The sequence below is a fragment of the Sus scrofa genome, chromosome 13, assembly GCF_054392235.1.
Source record: "Sus scrofa isolate SSC_HxYL_T2T_F1_AM1 chromosome 13, Sscrofa_HxYL_maternal_Yorkshire_Landrace_v2.0, whole genome shotgun sequence".
Classification (NCBI taxonomy): domain Eukaryota; kingdom Metazoa; phylum Chordata; class Mammalia; order Artiodactyla; family Suidae; genus Sus; species Sus scrofa.
The window spans coordinates 173,871,400-173,891,158 of record NC_139395.1 but is presented as its reverse complement, the minus strand read 5'-3'; the positions used below and the strand labels follow the sequence as shown (position 1 = coordinate 173,891,158).

General features: G+C 38.1%; 2 protein-coding genes and 1 long non-coding RNA gene across 22 annotated transcripts in view; 1 reads left to right on the top strand and 2 right to left on the bottom strand.

Annotated features, from left to right (window-relative positions):
* Nucleotides 1-19,759, top strand: part of CMSS1 (cms1 ribosomal small subunit homolog) — a 395,732-nt gene that overhangs the window by 28,016 nt on the left and 347,957 nt on the right. The window lies entirely within an intron of this gene.
* Nucleotides 1-19,759, bottom strand: part of FILIP1L (filamin A interacting protein 1 like) — a 295,463-nt gene that overhangs the window by 21,532 nt on the left and 254,172 nt on the right.
* On the bottom strand, nucleotides 13,766-16,725 carry LOC146397771 (uncharacterized). The gene is made up of 2 exons (XR_014824962.1): nucleotides 16,588-16,725; nucleotides 13,766-15,922 (listed from the first exon to the last, which is right to left on the bottom strand). It is a non-coding gene; the product is annotated as an uncharacterized LOC146397771 (long non-coding RNA).

The following is a 19,759-nucleotide window of genomic DNA, read 5'->3' as shown; positions in this document are numbered from 1 at the left end:
CATTGATTGGTAACAGTTGCAGTTTACCAGGAGCCTTAGTAGAAGAGAAAAGGCAAGAATGTTTGGTTTAAATTGCATGTATAACATATACCCAGTCCACCTTATAGCCTGAAGGCTGTGAAAACAGAAACAAGCATGAGAATTAGTTGGACCTGTCTTTAAGACTGGCTCTACTCCTACCAGCCAGTTAACCTGGGCAGTTATTTAACATCCCCTGAGCTTCTGTTTTCTCTATGAAAAAGAGGCAATAATTGTATTATCTCAGGGGCCATTTGTGAAAATTAAATGAGATAATTCATCTGAGATTCTCACAATGCTGGCACATAATAAGCATTTGATAAGTGTTCCTTTTTATTAATGTGGTTATTACATTTATCATGTGCTTTACTTGAACCATTATAATATGTGGTACATTAATGTTTGGTGCTCTACTTCCTGATTCTTAGTTAAGATAAAATTTATTCATATTGCTCGAAGTTAGGCATTTTATTGATGGACCTATTTGCCAGTTAATACACTAGCATGATATTGTGTCAGGAGTCAATTCACATATATCTTTAGTCCCATAGTTGATGGTGGTTGAATGAGAAGAATTGACAGGCACCTGAAGAGGTTTAGAGTTTTCATAACATACAGGAAGACCATGATATTTGATAGGAAAGAGTTTGATGAGAGTTAGATGTTAGAAATGATGGAAGAAAAACTTATCAGAAATGTAATGATCAGAACATCACTCTTGAATGATGACTCTACTATAACGTTATTTTTTCTTTAAGTATCAACAGGAGGATATTTTACATGCAATATAAATTCTCTCTTCCACACACTTTTTTCCCTCAGTATTGAGGTCACAGTTTTAAATTTGAGGCACTCCTAATTACATTGAGAATGGGCTGATTACAGAGTATGTAATTACAACTTTGCAGTATTGTTATACAGAAGCTAAATTAAAATGGAATCCCTGAAGAACCAAACTGAAGGGCTTGCCATGGATGAAAAGTTACAAATATTTGTTTTCTGATCAAGCATAGAGAGTTCATATTATTTTAACATATCTTTTCTACTAGGATTGAGTTCATTATCCAATGCATGAGTTTAATCTTTCACACAGAACTTTCTTTTTAAAATTGTTTAAGGATTTGACATTTTATAAGGAAACTAATTTGGGACAGTCTTTTTGGAAATAGAGTCCTTTTTAAGATCCTAATCTCTTCTGTAAATATACTAAATAAGAGGAATGTGTTTAAAACAATTGTATGATGTAAGAATTTTCAAACTTTCTTATGGAGAGGTTCTGCTTTTAGTTTTTCCTGTTTTGAGAACCTGACAGGCTGGCCCAAGGGCTACAATCTGTAAAGTTCTGAAGAAGCTAGTCTGGATTCTGGGGTGGGGTGCTTGATGATCTCAGCAGTCTTGGCAAGAGGCTTTCCCATGGCATCTGGCCCTGTCCAACTCGCTATTTGAGACATCTGGGAACCTGACAAGAGAAGCATGGCAGCTCCCTCCTGAATGGTAGTCGAGCTTCACAACCCAGTGGCAGAGTCTATAGGTAAACTGCTTTGGTGATAAAATAGTTAAGAAACTTTGGCAAAGTACTTCTTCCTCTCACCTAGCTTTAGAATGGTATTCAACAATACTGCAGTGAGATATTTTCCCCTCTTGACATCACGCTTCTTAGAATTTTATTAGAGAACAGTTTCACAAAAACTTTTCAAGATTTCAACTTATTAAATAATACCACATGCTCTTTCATTTTCATGAGAAGAGGGTATGTTAGGATATGAGGGAGGGGAGATTGTTTGGAGTATAATGAAAAGAACATTTAAATCGAATGGTCAAAAGTGAATCTTGGCAGTGCTATATATTAACTGGCACAAAAGATTTTGACATTTTGGTTGTTACCATTGTGTTCAGTGTTTTCAGGAGCTGGCAGTGAAAGTTCCTTTATCTTTTTCATGATTCCTGAAAATCGGCTAGTATTCCCATCTGTTTCCAAGCCCCATCATATAAGGGTAAACACATAAAACTGACAGTCTTAATGCATTTGGTTTTGCATTTCCTTACTACTTGTTTTGTAATAACCTGCTATTTCCCTGTGCCAGTCCCATGAGCACACCTTAAGACAAGTTAACAGGCTAGTCAGGTACAGCCCCTTCAGGGAGAAAAATAGTTTATATGCAGAAAGAATTATATCACCAACCATAAACCAGTGTGAATCCAGAATAGGAGGGAGGCTGAGATAGAACCTTTCTGGGTGCTTATAATGCTTTCCTACATATTGCAGGGTTGTGTATGTGTAATATGAGATATATATATGTATAATATAATATAATATGTGTAATATGTATATGAGAAAAGAAAAATGCTACTGCATTGGAATCAACACTGCTAATATGGTGAATTGGTTTATCCTAAATCATTTGCTTTTTCTTACCTTATTATCCAGAAGCATTTTGAAGGATAAAGTTTGAGGTTAGTGAGGTTAGTTTATAGTCTTGAAGAAAGGTTTTTCTTTGTAAAGTTAACTGGTCTTAGAAGATTTGAAGCTGCAAGCCTGGCCTGTTGTGCACAGTACCCTCTTTTAAACAAGGAAGCTGTCACACAGCTAATTACTAACACAGGGATATATATATGTGTATGTGAGTGTATAAGTGTGTGTATGTGTATACATACATATATTTGACTAGGTGTATTTTTTTTTTCAAATATATATCTGAATGCTTTCAGAAAATGTCTGTTGAGTATTGACTGTATTTTAATCTTTCTTTGGCCATTCCTGCAGCATATGAAAGTTCGCAGGCCAGAGATCAAACCCTCACCACACAGAAATGACAACAGTGAAACCTTAATCTGCTGTGCCACAAGGGAACTCCCTGTATTTTAGTCTTTTGAAGTCTTTAATCATTCATCCAGAACTTCTGAAGCCAAGTATTTCCAAAATTTTAGAGTTTCCAAATTTTAGAAAGGCAGTAAGGAACATCCACCATATATTACATAACAGCTCAAGCAAGGCCTGTGGCACCACCTCCTAAGCAAACCTCTGAATACCTCTGCAGTGAATCCTGTGAATAAATTACACTAAGTGGGACAATTAAGATAGTAACCTCACATCTATTCCAGGTTTTGTTGCCAAATGAGTTCATATGAGAAGTTTTGCTGCCACAATTTAGCAAAAACTTTGTATAGTTTTTAAATTTTTGAAATTGCAGATAAGATTGTGGATGTAAAAACTTTGTATAGTTTTTAAATTTTTGAAATTGCAGATAAGATTGTGGATGTATACAATAAAGGTATAGACTTGGTATATTTTTGGTAAGGAGGGTATAGAGTTATGGGTCCTAAGGCAGCTTTCTTCAGTAGGATTGGGTTTTAAACCAAACAATAACAGTTCTCTGCCTCCATTAATTTTTTTTTTTCATAGTAACAGGTTTTAGGTGTTGATGCTAACTGACTTTATATGCTAATACAGATTTTCATTGCCTCTGGTTTTGTAATAGCAGAAAAGTGATCTTGAGATCTTTTAACCAGAGTACTGATAATCTTGAAAGCAGCATAGATCTTGAGATGCATAAAGTTCAGTTTATCCCCTCAGAGCTGTGTAGTCAAATTATTGCTCCTTTTCCCATCAATAGTTCCAGTTAATATGTCTTTTGCAAAGATGTTTGTATAATCTATCCTAGGGTTTCTTCAACCTCAGCACTATTGACATTTTGGGCCAACTGATCCTTTATGGTGAGGGGCCATCCTGTGCCTTGTGAGGTGTTTAGCAGCATCCTTGGTCTCTATTCAGGTGCCAGTAGCATTTCTCCCTAGTTGTGACAACCAAAAATGATCACTGATCATTCGTGTTTGTGTGTGCTGTATGTGTCCTCATGGACATGTGTATATTTCAGTGTTATTAGAAGCTAAACTCTTCATGGTCCTGCCTTACTCAGCTTTAGTTAATAAACAAGTCCAACAGAAAGTTCCCACCTGAGTTACATATGTACCTGGTGATTGTATATTTCCTGCTCACAGCCTGTTCTTTACCAGTGCTTCTCACAGTTTAAGGTTCATTTGAATGACCTGGAAATCTTGTTAAATTGCAGTTTCCAATTCTGTAAATTGGGGGATGGACCCGCAAATTTGCATTGTAACAAGCTCCCAGGTGATGCCAAGACTAACACTACTATTTACATGTCAGGTGTTTTCTGGAAGTGGTATTCTGGCTGAAAATTAACTCAGCCAGTTGTTCATTATTGATAATATCCAAAACCATGGGCACAGCCTGTATTCCTGACCTGCAGAGCCGTCCATTTTTCTCACAGAGAACATTAGGTAGGAGAGCATAAACTAATCTAAAATCTGTCATCATTACAAAAAAAAAAAATGACTCAAAATGCTTATCGTAGGTGTTTGGTCAGTAGCTAAATTTTCACCTTAAAAAAAGACAATAAATAACTTTAGTTTCTAGCCCAAAGACTAAAATATATGAGTCTATAAAATAGCTACCATTCTTTTCTTTTCTTTTTACAGCTGAGCTTGTGGCATATGGAAATTCCCAGGCTAGGACTCGAATCAGAGCTGCAGCTGCAGCCTACACCACAGCAATCCCAGATCCGAGCTGCATCAGTGACGAGCACCACAGCTTGTGGCAACACCAGATCCTTAACCTACTGAACAAGGCCAGGAATCGAACCTGCATCTTCACAAAGACAACACGGGGTCTTAAGCCACTGGGCCACAATGGGAACTCCTTAGCTACCATTCTTTTAGTGCCAGTGATGTGCTGCCAGGCACCGAGCTAAGTCTGTACAGCTTTTGGTTGTAATTCTAATGGTAAACTTTCAGGGTTTGGGATTATTCTCTCTTTTATAGTTGTGAAAATTGAGACCCAGAAAGGTCAGAAAGGGGCAGAGCCTGTTCTTCTTTCCGCACCCCACACTGCCTCTCCAACAAAAAACACTGACTATTTCATTTACCTGGTCCACATCTAAAGTGTCTTTCTCAAGGAATGCTCTGTGTACTAGAGAAACTATCAACCTAAAGAGAAATTCTCACTTATCATTGTGCTTGAATTATTTTCAGTTCATATTTCAGAGAGCAATGGTTTTATGATGTTTGCTCTTATGTCTTCTAAAATGATTTCCTGTTAGGTACAATTAATTTGTTTATGTAAAGAGTAATTATAGCACTTTCTTTTAGCAAATATTGTCGTTTTTAGCTTATTGAGGTATAACAGAAAAATAAATTATAAGATATTTAAAGTATACATTGTGATGATTTTATATGTGTGTGTGTGTGCATAAATTATGAAAGGATTCTCACCAAGTTAACAGTTCCGTCACCTCACATATTCACCTTTTGTTTGTGAGATTACACTTAGGTTCTACTGTCATAGCAAATTTCAGTTTATAACATATGGTATTATCAGTTATAGTCACTGAGTTATATGTTATAGCCTCAGACATTATTCATCTTATAACTATAGTTTTATCATCCCTTCAGTGACCATTTCCCCCACCACCCCCAGTCCCTGGCAACAACCATTCTACTCCCTTTCTGAGTTCAGCTTTTTTAGGATTCCACATATAAGTAATACCATGCACTATTTGTCTCTCTCTGCCTGGCTTATTTCACTTAGCATGATGCCCTCTAGGTTTATCTGTGTTGGCAAGAATTCCTTCTTTTTTAAGGCTGAATAATATTCCACCACATATATATATGTGTATTTGTGTGTATGTATATGTAAATGTCTATATGTATTGTAGATATAATGTATGCTGTGTAGTATATATAGCATTTATGTATGTGTGTATTATATACAAGTGTTATACATTTATGTGTACATTTATATATACATTTATATGTGTATTTACATATTTTCAATAGCCATATTTTCTTTTCCCATTCAGTTAATTGTCGGACCCTTAGGCTGTTTCCATACCTTGGCTGTTGTGAATAGTGCTACAGTGAAATGGGAGTACATAGATCTTCTCAAGACAGTGATTTGATTTCCTTTGGATATATACCAAAAGATCACATGGTAGTTCTATTTTTTATTTCTTGAGGAACCTCTTTATTGTTTTCTGTAGTGACTGTACCAGTTTACATTCCCATCAACAATGTACAAGATTCCCTTTTCTCCACATCCTCTCTGGTATTTGTAATCTCTTGTCATTTTGATACTAGACGACCTCACAGATGTGAGATGATCTCATTTGGTTTTGACCTGTATTTCCCTGATGATTAGTGATGTTGAGCACCTTTTCATATACCTGTGGCCACTTGTATGTCTTCTTTGGGAAAAAAAGTCTGTTCAGGTCTTTTACCCATTTTTAATTGAGTTATTTGGATTTTTTACATTGGAGTTGTATGAGTTCTTTGTTTATGTTGACTATTAACTCTTTATCAGATATATGTGGTTTGTAAATATTTTCTCCCATTCCATAGATTACCTTTTCATTTTGTTTATGGTTTCCTTTGCTGTGCAGAAACTTTTTAGTTTTTTTTTTTTTTTTGTCTTTTGTCTTTTTTGTTGTTGTTATTGTTGCTATTTCTTGGGCCGCTCCCGCGGCATATGGAGGTTCCCAGGCTAGGGGTTGAATCGGAGCTATAGCCACCGGCCTACGCCAGAGCCACAGCAACGCGGGATCCGAGCCGCGTCTGCAACCTACACCACAGCTCACGGCAACGCCGGATCGTTAACCCACCGAGCAAGGGCAGGGACCGAACCCGCAACCTCATGGTTCCTAGTCGGATTCGTTAACCACTGCGCCACAACGGGAACTCCAGAAACTTTTTAGTTTGATGTAGTCCCACTTGTTCATTTTTTTGCTCTATGTTACCTTTTCTTATGGTGTCAAAATCAAAAAATCATTCCAAGACCAATGTCAGGGAGTTTACCACCTATGTTTTTTTCTAGGAATTGTACAGTTTCAGGTCTTCGATTCAATCTTTAATCCAGGAGTTCCCATTGTGGCTCAGCAGGTAAAGAATCTAACTAGTATCCATGAGGATGCAGATTTGATCCCAGGCCTTACTTCCATGGGTTAAGGATCTGGCATTGCTGTGAACTGTGGTGTAGGCTGCAGATGTGGCTCAGATCCCACGTGGCTGCGGCTGTGGCATAGGCTGGCAGTTGCAGTTCCAATTGGACTCCTGGCCTGGGAACTTCTATATGCTGCAGATATAGCCCTTTAAAAAAAAAAAAAACAACTTTTAATCCATTTTGAGTTAATTTTTGTGTATGATGTAAGATAGGGGTCCAATTTGATTCTTTTGTGGGTAAATATCCTGTTTTTCCAGCACTGGAAACTATCCTTTGCCCCTTTGATATTCTTGGCTCCTTTGTCAAAAATCAATTGATCATGTATGGATGGGTTTATGTTTTGTGTTTCACTGGTCTCTATCTGTTTTTATGCCAATACCAACTTTTTTGATTGTCATAGCCTTCTAGTACAGTTTGAAATCAGGATATGTGATGTCTCTAGCTTTGTTCTTTCTCAAGATTGCTTTCTTTGGCTTTTGTGGTTCCATATACATTTTAGGATCGTTTTTTTTTTTCTATTTCTTTGAAAAATTACATTGGAATTTTGATAAGAATTGAATTTAACCTGTAGGTCATTTGGGTAGTATGGACATTTTAACAATATTAATTCTTCCAATTAAAGAACATGTAACATTGGTCCATTTATCTGTCTTCATTTTGTTTCATCAATGTCATAGTTTTTACTGTCCAGATCTTTTACCTCCTTGGTTAAATCTATTCATTTTGATTTTATTAATTTTGATGCTATTATAAATTGGATTGTTTTCTTAATTTCTCTTCTGATAGTTCTAAAGCAGTTTTTTCCCCTTTTTTCTTTTTGGCTGCACCATGGCATATGGAGTTCCTGGACCTGGGATCAGATCGCAAAAAACAATTTTTTAAAACTAAGTACACCTTTGCATATTTTTAAAACTAGCATCTAGAATTTTTTTTATTCAAGGTTGAAATAATTTCAAATGATTTTATATATATATATAAACATCTGCCATATAATCTAACAGTCATTGTTGGCAAACCATTCAGCCAAATCAGACATTTAATAAAAGTCTGGATTCAGTTTCCAACTTAAGTAAATGTGTAAATACCCATTCCTCTGCCATCCATATCGCTTCTAAAAGAGATGAGGCACAGGGGCTTAGCTTAGCCTGAGTTGTCTCCAGGTGAATTAGCAGGCACTGCTCCATTCAGTGGTTGGTTTTGAAGCTGTTGCTGCTCTGCTCTCATGTGACTCTCTCAGGAAAGTCTTTCTATAGTTGTCCCTTTGTCTGTGCCCCAGAGGGGTTTCCAACCCAGGGAGATACATTTGGTAAGATTTGTTAAGTAATGAGATTCTTTTGAAAGAGTTATTAGAAAGGGAAACTCATAGAACACAAGGACTTTTTCTATCAAATCTGTTTTGGAAAGCCTGTGTGTGAATTGTGGGTGTAGACACCGATTCCCTTAAAGCTCTCCATGCTGTACTTCTGGAATTCTTTATGTACCCTCAAGGGTATGTATACTCAGTTTGAAGAATACTGTCTTGGAGTACTCATATTCAAGTATAGGAACATTCACTGAATCCTGTCTAGTAAAAACAGGTTGTAAAAGCTGGTTTTATGGACACAAATATGAGTAGTTAAATCCAAACTGGCTTATGGCAGTGTCCTATGACAGCTCTTCTTTAGAGTTTCTACTATGGCTTGGAACTGTTATAACTTACTGTGGTTTATCACTATTATTATGTGCAATGCCAGCTTCTTGTTTTTTCAAAAAGATCACATCTGTCATCTTCAAGTTCTTTGGTATTAACCATACGGCTGGTTCTTTATTACACATTATACATTCAGAGCATCTTTTCAGTTTTTATTTACACACACACATGTCGGCAGCACACGTGTGACTATATTTTATCTCTTCTGTGTTAAGACATTGTTAGTAATATGCATAATATAACACATAGGAAACAGACAGTGTGTCTAAATGCCAGTCATACCCATAATGATTTATATATCATTCTCACCACTTTGATTTTTGTCTTATTTATATATATATAATAACACTATTCAAATACAAGCTTCTTAAGAAAAAGACACATGTCTGATTCATTTGTATCCTCTATAGTGCCTACCACAAACCCTTTACCTATAGAGGTACCAAATGAATGTTTTTTTGAATGAATTAATGGACATTTTCCTGTGGAAAATACCATAGCACTGTCCTTAAGTAATTTTATTAATTTTTCTTCTTTTCTTTTCTTTTTTTTTTTCCCCAGCCACACCTGCAGCATGTGGAAGTTCCCAGGCCAGATGGAACCCATGCCACAGCAGTAACCCAAGCCATGGTGGTTACAATGCCAGATCCTTAAGCCACGTGCCACAAGAGAACTCCCTTTAAAAGAAGTTTTTTTTTGGTCTTTTTAGGGCCACATCCGCAGCATATGAAGATTCCCAGGCAAAGGGTCAAATAAGATCTGTAGTGCTGGCATACACCACAGCCATGGCAACGCCAGATCCAAGCCGCATCTGCAAACTACACCACAGTTCATGGCAACATTGGATCCTTAACCCAATGAGCTAGGCCAGGGATTGAACCTGCGTCGCCACGGATGCCAGTCAGGTTCATTTCCACTGAGGCACAGCGGAAACTCCCTAAAAGAAGATGTTCTGATGTTTGCCATGTGCATGGTTTCTGGTATCTAAGAAAATTATGTGTGAATGTTTTTTTCCATTGTGTTCTTCAGTTACATTGACCTCTAGAAAAATGGAGACTGTTGGAACATCTCTTTCTCTTCCTTCTTCAGATCCCTGCATTAGAAGTGTATATGCTCGCTTATTTGAGGAGAAGAGAGATGGGTGGTAAATGTCCATATCCTAGCCCCTCACTCTTTTGGTTATTTCATCTCTGCAAACCTAGTAGTGGTCCTTTTTATTTTTTCCTCCAAGCCAGAGCTCTGCTGGACAAATAGGTTTGTATACTACACAAGCAACATTACATCACCAAAAAATGAAACTGGAAAAGAAATACTCATCTATGATCTGACCTAACACACCAATTTTGTTTCTACTTTTCCAGATTCTTTCCCAGTTTTTCAGACAACCAGCCCATATAAATAAACTTAACTCTTGGCATGATTATCAAGCAATAAAACCAGTTCCACAAGCCATTAATGACATTGTGTTTTTCTGTTAGCTATATAAATCAACCTGTAGGTAAGAACAACTCTAAAGTCAGCTTAGCTTCTCACCTGTCATCTTTTAGGAGACAAATATTCCACTGTACTTAGTATGTGGATCTTAAAGTTTTTAATATGATGAATATGGCAATACTTTTTTTTTCATTTAAACCACAAAGGAGTATAGTTAGTACTGGGGCTATACTAGGATGAACAGGGGAGGGTTTCTGTTCATCAGAATTTGTAGGCTGTTAAGAAAGAATGAGCAGATAATTTCAGTGCAACTCAGTAAAGTCTCCAGAACAGTAGTTCTCAAACTTTTGAGCCTCATGACTCCTTTATACTCTTAAAAATTATTGAGGACTCTAAAGAGCTTTTGACTGTCTTGCTTATGTCTATCAATATTTATAGTATTAGAAATTTGGGCTAAGGTATTTTTAAATATTCATACATTTATTCATTAAAAATAAACCCATTATTTGTTAACATAATAACATGTTTTTATGAAAAATAACTTTTTGAAACCCATAAACTTAGTGGGAAGAGTTGTTTTGTAATTCTGCAAACTCTAATGCCTGGCTCAATTGAAGGCAGCTTCATTTGCAAATCTGTTTCATACATTCCATTAGCTGTTAGAACAGCGATGTCACCACACGTCATGTAACCCCTGGAAAACTCCTTGTACACCCGCAAGGGAATGAGAGTGAAAAAGACAGTGTTATTATGAAAATAGCTTTGACCTCTTAGACCTCTTAAAAGGGATCACACCTTGAGAATCACTACTTTTGAGGATGGACAGTTGAAGCATAAATGGCAAATGCGTCTTTCTCTGGAAAAGTCTCTATTTAGGCTGTCACCTTCTTCAGGCTATTACTGAATGAGCCCTTTGATTCCTACTGACGAAGTCCCCAGACTCACAGAATGTAGTCACTACTTAAGTGTTTACATCGTTTATAAAACTAGTTGCTCCCCACCATAGATAGAAGATTCCCTGCCTTCAAATACCTCTTTCCCAGTTGTTAGAAAAATCGTAAGTGACAAAATTATAAGACATCATGTTTTGTTTGAAACCACAATTTGAAATAAGGGTGTGGAAACCACTATTAACCTGGTTTTATGGGGGTCCCATATGCTAGGGCTCGAATATGAGCTGTAGTCACCGGCCTACACCACAGCCACAGCAACACCAGACCCAAGCTGAGTCTGTGACCTACACCACGGCTTCTGGCAACGCCAGATCCTTAACCCACTGAGCAAGGCCAGAGATCGAAGCTGCATCCTCATGGATGCTAGTCAAATTCATTCCCACTGATCCACAGTGGAAACTCCCAGAGCTAGTTTAATACATTCCTTTTTCTTCTTGATTTAATATGTTAATTAATAAGCAGAAAACTCTATACACTGTGTTACTCATTTTTGTATTTGCTCTCATGGCTAGGCTTTGAAAGTCTTGCTATAAATATATCCCACTATATTTTTTAGCTTTTTTTTTTTTTTTTTTTTTTTTTTTGGCTGAACCCATGGCACATGAAAGTTCCCAGGTGAGGCATCGAACCTGTACTGCAGTTGCAGCCTGCAGCACAGCTGTGGCAATACCAGATCCTTAACCCACTGTGCCACAAGGGAACTTACTTAGCAGTTCTTATCTAATATGTAATTTTATTTGTTGCATTGCATTGATAGCAGACATGTTTATAGTTAAATAACCAGAGAATTCTAAGCAGTTTGCAGAGTAATTACATGGAATTTGTTGGAAATCTGTGTTAGGCTGAGATAGATTCTTGGTAATCAGGCCTGCAATTTATGTTTCCCTGCTTGACTTTCTGCTTTTCAATGGGACTTTTCACTGTTTAGTCTAATTTTTAGGAGCACTCATAAAAATAGCTATGACTAGTCTTTTTTATTCTATGTATGTTGCTTCCTTTTATTTCTCTTACAAGTCAAAGGTTTTTTAAAAATTACAGCTACGGCATTCCATAGTCATCATGTAATGCTTGATTCATTTGACTTGGTCAGCAAGATGCAGAAGAACAGTAACACTTTTTTTGGCATCGGCTAGCACAATGTGAGTATACATCTATGTCTGCTTTATGTCCTCGTTCCTGAAGATACTGTCATCATAATTGAGAGATCTTTTAGAGACACCATAAATGGGTCCAGATCCAGAAAACTGGATTACTATTTTTCTTCACTGTGAAATAAGAATTAGGGCATGAAGTGATGTAGGAGGCCTTAGCTGGCACCAGAGGAATACATGGTAAAAATGGGGCATGGTGAGTCAGGACTCTTCAACATCTGAACAATCTTGTTTGGCTCCTCACGGGTCAGAGGAAGTGAATTTATAAGATGTGAATAGGCAGATGACATACTAATTATAAGGAGACTGAGAGCTTTTAGCAGAGAAACAGGATCCTGAGAGGAGCTTATGAAATCCTCAAATTGAGCAGAGGGACCAGGATTAGGGCAAATCTTTTTTGTTTTGATTTTGCTTTTTAGGGCCACACCCGTGGCATATAGAGGTTCCCAGGCTAGGGGTAGAGTTGGAGCTGTAGCTGCTGGCCTGTGCCACAGCCACAACACCACCAGATCTGAGCTGAGCCTGCAACCTACACCATAGCTCACGGCTATCCCAGAATCCTTAACCCAGTAAGCGAGAGTAGGAATCAAACCTGCATCCTCATGGATGCTAGTCAGATTTGTTTCTGCTAAGCCATGATGGGAACTCCCAAATCTTCTTTTTTAAAGAAGGAAAAAGAGCAAAGAAACTGAGACAAAGAATCTTCTAGAAAGAAAACTGCTGCAAGGTGAAGTTTTGGAACCAGAAAGAAGTCAGTATGAGAGCTCACAGGCACAGAGTTTGGGGAGTAAGGCTACAAGGAGAATATTTTCATTTTGAGACCATGGAATCTGGGCTAGGAGACTCTACACACTCCATCAGTCAAAGGTCCAGGTGGAAACTTTTCTTTTTTTTTTTTTTTTGTCTTTTGTCTTTTAGGGATGCACCCATGGCATAGGGAGGTTCCCAGGCTGGGGGTACAATCCGAGCTGTAGCCACGGGCCTACACCACAGCAACTCGGGATCTGAGCTGTGTCTGCTACCTACACAACAGCTCACAGCAATGCTGGATCCTTAACTCACTGAGCGAGGCCAGGGATCGAACCTGAAACCTCATGGTTACTAGTAGCGTTCATTAACCACTGGGCCATGACGAGAACTCCTCAGGTGGAAACTTCAAAAGCCTAGGAGAGGAAATAGAACTAACGAGGGACTGACAATAAGGACGCCATGGGTAAATCTGTGCCAGGATAATTACTTAGAACCTGAATTATATGTTGTTACTTCTTCAGCACAGTTAAGGAACTTTCTAGAAAGAACTACTGGATGATGGATGTTCATTGAATACCACTAAGCTTGTGCTTCCTCGTCCCCCATTTTAATATCTACTCAGATGGGTTTTTCTTTTTGCCATTTACTGTGATGGATTTTGTTTCCTTGCTTTGCTTTGAATATATTATAGCTCTCAAGAAGGAACTTTTAAAAAACAATTACTGTGAGTATACTACTACGCTAAAGAGCCTACTCATTTTTCTTTTCACATTCTTCTCCCTTCCCCCTACTCTGAATGAGGTTCTTAATTATTTGAAAAACATCCTCAGATCAACATTTTAATGTTTTTTTTTTCTTTTCCAGACTTTCCATTTTGATTGTTACTACACCAAAAAACAAAGGAAAAACAAAACAAAACAAAACCTAGCTTGTCTTTCAATAGCTTGAGACTTCAGGTCCGTGGCAGACTGAAAGTTTCAGGTGGGCAGCTCCCTAACCGTCAAGGCTTACCTGGACTGCCCACAGCCATGGTGCCATCCCCTGGCTGCCTTGTTCCTCTCTAGGCAAAAGCATTCAAAAAGCCACCCAGAATGTGATGCCTTGGATTATCGCAGACGAGAGTGCCCCTATAGTCCTGAGATTGCCTTGCCTGGTATATGGCCTGGTACATAGCCTCTTTTAAGTTTAAGTTGATGGTAATGATGATATTGGGCTTGTCCCCAGGTTCCTAACACCTTGACTGTTTATCATTCTTTCCTCCCCCTTTTTATGGTTGATTTGGTACTCTTTGTGATCTGTGTTCTTCTGTATCTTATTTGTTTGCAGCCTTCTTGGTAGCCTTCTTTAGGATAGGGCTGCTTTCTACTGCCTATTCCCTACTGCCCCAGCAGTATTTGGCAGTAAACAAACAGTGCAGGTGGCTGGGTGTTAAGAGACATGCGGGATGCCTGATAGAGAGCAAGTGCACTCATTAGCACTGAGGCACCAGTTCGAAAGAGGCAATAGAATAATATAAGATGTTGGGTAGTGCTGGGGGAGAAAGTCACCTGTGGAGTTTGATTTTCACAGTTGAATCTTGGTTTCCCCACTCCTGCGTAGAATAACTGAGCAAGCAGTTTAACCTCTACAAGTCTCAGGTTCTTCATGTGTTGAGCGGGGATAATACTGGAGCCTCCATTACAAAAATAGCTTTATTCCAAGGATTAACTAAAGCAATCAATACAAAAGCTTCTAGCATACTAGTTAGCACAGTGTATATCAGTTACCACTACAAGTAGGAAACTGTACTGATGAGCATTTCAGCCACAGTGGACTGGCCTAAAGTAGGGGTCACCTGGGAGAAACAGTCAGAATTCATGCTAGAATGAAAGATATAACTACATAATTTGTTTACTGTGATTTATCTTCAGGCCATTCAGCCATGCGCACGGTTTGCTACTAGTGATTGTCATCTGTAGGCCAGAGATTCTCAGCCTTGGCACAGCTGACATTTCAGGCTGGATAATTCTTTGTTGTGGGGCCTGTCCTGTTCATTGTAGGATGTTTAACAGCATCCCTAGCCTCTTAACTACTGAATGCTAGAAGTAACTCAGTACCCTTAACTCTGTTGTGACAATCAAAAAATGTCTCCCAACTCTGAAAAAAACCTGAGGGGGAAAATTGCCTCTGGTTGTAACAACCATTTTAGGGCATAGTTAATTTTATTTAAAACTTCTATTAGATTTGTGTCAGTTGCCTGTGACATTCATAACTCTTCTTCATTATTTGCTGCTCAAATATATTTGGGATCAGTACTTTCCATTTCTCTTTTGTTCGAGATCTCTGCCATAGTTCGTCTCCTTTCCTGGAAGAGAGTGATGTTTTGAATGTGTATTGTCCAGTCAGATGCCAGCATATCACAGTAGAGGCTAATAGCTGACATTCCCAAAGCCTCTCTGACGTTCTATTTATCTTACTCTCCTGTTCTTCATTTCTTGAGTGTGAATGTGCAGTGCACTTTCTTTGCTGGGATAAAATGCTTCTAGACTTGTTTCCCTTGGGACTCAAGAGATAGTGGACTGACTGATTTGGCACATCTCTGCGGTCTTTTTCTGTATGTGTGACTGCCAAGCTTAGTTTCCATGGAGGAAAATGTGGACAATATACTGAGGCTATTTTATGGTTTTTGAGCACTTCAGAAAAAAATTACAAAGTAACAGGCTGAGGGATACCCAAATTATCTAAGAAAGAGGTCATTTGAGGTTTTCATACTATTGTATACTTAACTTTGTAATTATGCGAAGTTTACTTTGCTCAGGTTTTGTTTTCATTTTGTTTTGTTTTTGGTCTTTTTAGGGCTACACCTGCAGCATATGGAAGTTCCAGGCGAGGGGTTGAATCAAAGCTGCAGCTGTCAGCCTACACCACAGCCACCCTGGGATCTGAGCCGGGTCTGTGACCTACACCACAGCTCACGGCAACGCTGGATCCTTAACTCAGTGGGGCCAGGGATCAAACCTGAATCCTCATGGATACTAGTTAGGTTTGTTATCACTAAGCCATGACAGGAACTCCTGTTCAGTTTTAACTCTTCAAGCAAGTCTGAATTTCAGTCTTGGATCTTGGGAGCATTCCAAAATATATAATATATATTTCAAAACCTGTATATTAAAAGGTATACCATGAAGTATGTTCCTCCCACCTCATCCTTCATCTACATTCTTTTCCCAACTTATAACCACTGATAATAGTTTCCAACATGTACTTCTGGAGTGTCTTTTTGAGTAAACAGAGAAATACAGAGATTCTTAATCTCTCCCTTTTTAATACAAAAAATAGCTTATTACTACATACACTGTTTATCCAACACCTTGATTTTTGCAGTTAAACATTTTCCTGAAGATCTTTCCACCAGATCAGTGTTTTTAAACAGGGGCAGGAAAAAGGAATAAAAATCAACATGACTGGGGAGTTCCCGTCATGGCGCAGTGGTTAACGAATCCGACTAGGAACCATGAGGTTGCGGGTTTGATCCCTGGCCTTGCTCAGTGGGTTAAGGATCTGGCGTTGCCGTGAGCTGTAGGTGTAGGTTGCAGACACAGCTCAGATCCCACATTGCTTTGGCTCTGGCGTAGGCTGGTGGCTACAGCTCAGATTAGACCCCTAGCTTGGGAACCTCCATATGCCATGGGAGTGGCTCTAGAAAAGGCAAAAAGACAAAAAAAAAAAAAAAAAAAATCAATGTGACTGTTAAATAAATCCTTACTTCATCTAAAATAATTAAAATTTAAAGGATTTTTGAAACGAAGTAACAGAAGAGCAACAGTCATATACTTTTGTGTCTTTGAACTTTTAATATTATAAACTGTAACAGTAATATTGTGACAATTTTATAACAGCACCTTAATTGATATATATCTTTTTTATAATGTCTATGTGTAGCATCTGCATTTTCTTCCATTCTTTTTTTTTTCTTTTTACGGCTGCACCTGCAGCATATGGAAGTTCCCAGACTAGGGATTGAGTTGGAGCTGCAGCTGAGTCCTACACCATAGCCAGCTCAGCAACACCAGATCTGTGCCACATCTGTGATCTACACCCCAGCTTATGGCAACACCAGTTCCTTAACCCACTAAGTGAGGCGAGGAACTGAACCTGCATCCCCACGGAGACAACGTCCAGTTCTTATTAACCCACTGAGCCACAATGGGAACTCCAACATCTGCATTTTCTAGGTTGAGAAACTGAAGCCCAGGCAGATTAACATGTAATGGTATCCCTGGTCTGGAACACGGGCTCTAATTCCCAGATGCTCTCCAGTGTGGAATTTAGTTTATAGTGAAAAAGAAATAAGCATACTGAGGGTCTACTCTGTGCCACTTGATCTTTGAGCTTAATCTCTTTCACAACTTTATAAGGTAAGTATTATTCCTATTGTCCAGATGAGGGTAGGAACCAAAAACTTATATTTTAGAGAGGTTAAATCATTACCAAACAGCACAAATACCCAAACCAGAATAAAATTTACTGGCTGCAAAGCATGTTTTCTTTTTATTTAAGCAATCTATATGACAAAGTTAGAGTACTGACTTCAAAAGAGTTTCTTCTTTCTCCCATCTCACGCTTTTAAAGAATTTTATTTTATTATTATTTTCTTTTTAGAAAGTACCCAGCATATGGAAGTACCCAGGCTAGGGGTTGAATCAGAGCTGCAGCTGCTGACCTACACCACAGCCACAGCAATGTCATGTCCCAGCCGTGTCTGCAACCTATGCCACAGGTCACAGTAATGCCTTATCCTTAATCCACCCGAATGAGGCCAGGGTGCAGACCTTCATCTTCATGGATACTAGTCAGGTTTGTTATTGCTGAGCCACAGTGGAAACGCCGCATCTCATGCTTTTTGTGTTCATTTACTCATTCCTGCATTGTGTGTCCCTAGCCCATTGGTTCCCTGACCCCTCCAACCTTTGCTCAGTCTGCTCCAATTTCCTTGTTGTTCCATAGAGTCTTTGGATTTTGTCCTGCCTGCCTTCCCAGGGAGCCACTGGACTCTCCCCTAGCTCATGTAGTACCATCTAGCATACTATATTTTACTTGTTTGATCTGTCAAATAAGTAAAATTAGGCTGTCTTTCCTACTAGAATGTAAACTTCATGTGAGTAGGGAGATTTGTGTATGTTTTATTCAATGACTGGTCAAGTACTTGTCTGTTTTATTCATTGCTGTATTTCAGGCTCAAGAACAGTGCCTAGTACTTAATTGGTATTCCATAAGTATTTGTTAAATATCTGAACAAGTATCTGTTCTACTCTTGAACTGGGTACCATGTTAGGGAGTAAAGATGTGACTAGAAGCAACAGTCACATGGTGCAGTAAGCCCTCCCTATCTGTGGATTCAGAACCTTCAGAGAGGGAAGGCCAACTGCGCTATATCATTTTATATGAGAGACTTAAGCATCTGCAGATTTTGGTATCTGTGAAGGTCCTGGAATCAATTCCCATTGGATACTGAGGGATGACTATAAGTAGTTCCTTCCCTTTACAGTTATTGAATAATATTGTTTATTGATCAAGTATTATATGCCATGTACCATGCTAGTCCTGGAAACAGTCATGAGGCAAGTATTATTATTCTTATTTTACAAAAAGCAGCTGAGGTCCAGAGAATAAATAATTTGCCAGAGGTCCTGCTAGTAATTGGCAAAACCAGAATGCCAGTGTAGTTTTTATTCCAAATCTTGCTTCTCACCACCATGACTTATATGTGCACCTCCTATCTCATATATCATCCTCTTCAGTGAATTTCTGTGTTGTATTATTCTGCTTGTGAAAGGCACAGAAAATCACTACCACTTACAATTCACTGTATTTTCTGTAGGTTCATAGCTACTTTGAGCCTTGATCCAGAGACATTAGCAAATATTCTCTTAATCATTGTAATAATAAAGCAAGTTTAGTCATTTGGCATAAATTCATGATTATTTTTGGATGGTTTAAAAAATTGTGACTTTGCCAGTAATAACATCTCATGTTCCCTAGAGGAGGTGGGTTTGTCATAAATACCATTTCCGTAGAACATTTCAAGGAACTTAAAGTTCTCGGAAAATATTTTTAACAGGCCACCTTTTTTCAGACAGACTTCAAGGGCATAATACTGTCTACCCTTAAAAGTGTGTGTTGTATGTGTTTTATCTTATTAAGAATATTTATATGTACTTCTCTTATTGCAAAATCCATTTATATTTAGATGTTCCTTTTGTATCTTAGTAGATTGAGGAAAACAAAAGTAGATTCTTGAGAAAAGTATTGATATAGAATATTGTTTTTAATCTAAGCCATTTTTTTTCTCTTCCCAGATCACAGGTTATTTTCATTCAGATATTGCAAATAGGTGTTTTGGAGGATTAGTATAATTCCTTTCTCTTAACACTTATTTTTGGGTAGGTTGCTTTTCTTTCTTCTATTCTCTCCCTTTAAAAAGTCACAAAAAATTTATCCTTTTCTAAATCTTACTAAGCCAAAAAAAGTTTTTTTAAGTCCCTAGTTCCTGTAAGTCTTTTTTTTTTTTTTTTTTTTAAGTCTTTCTTCTTTTATTTGGCTTTCATACTTTAATTCACTGGTGTTCAGTTTTTAGATTTAACATAAAAGGCCAAAGCAGGGAGCAGTCATATGTGCCAGAGTGGATGAGTTCACTGGTTTTCACCTCCCTGTAGTCTGTTTGCCTGCACAGAGGCAGTGGCTAACATGGTATGCTTGGGAAACCAAACGT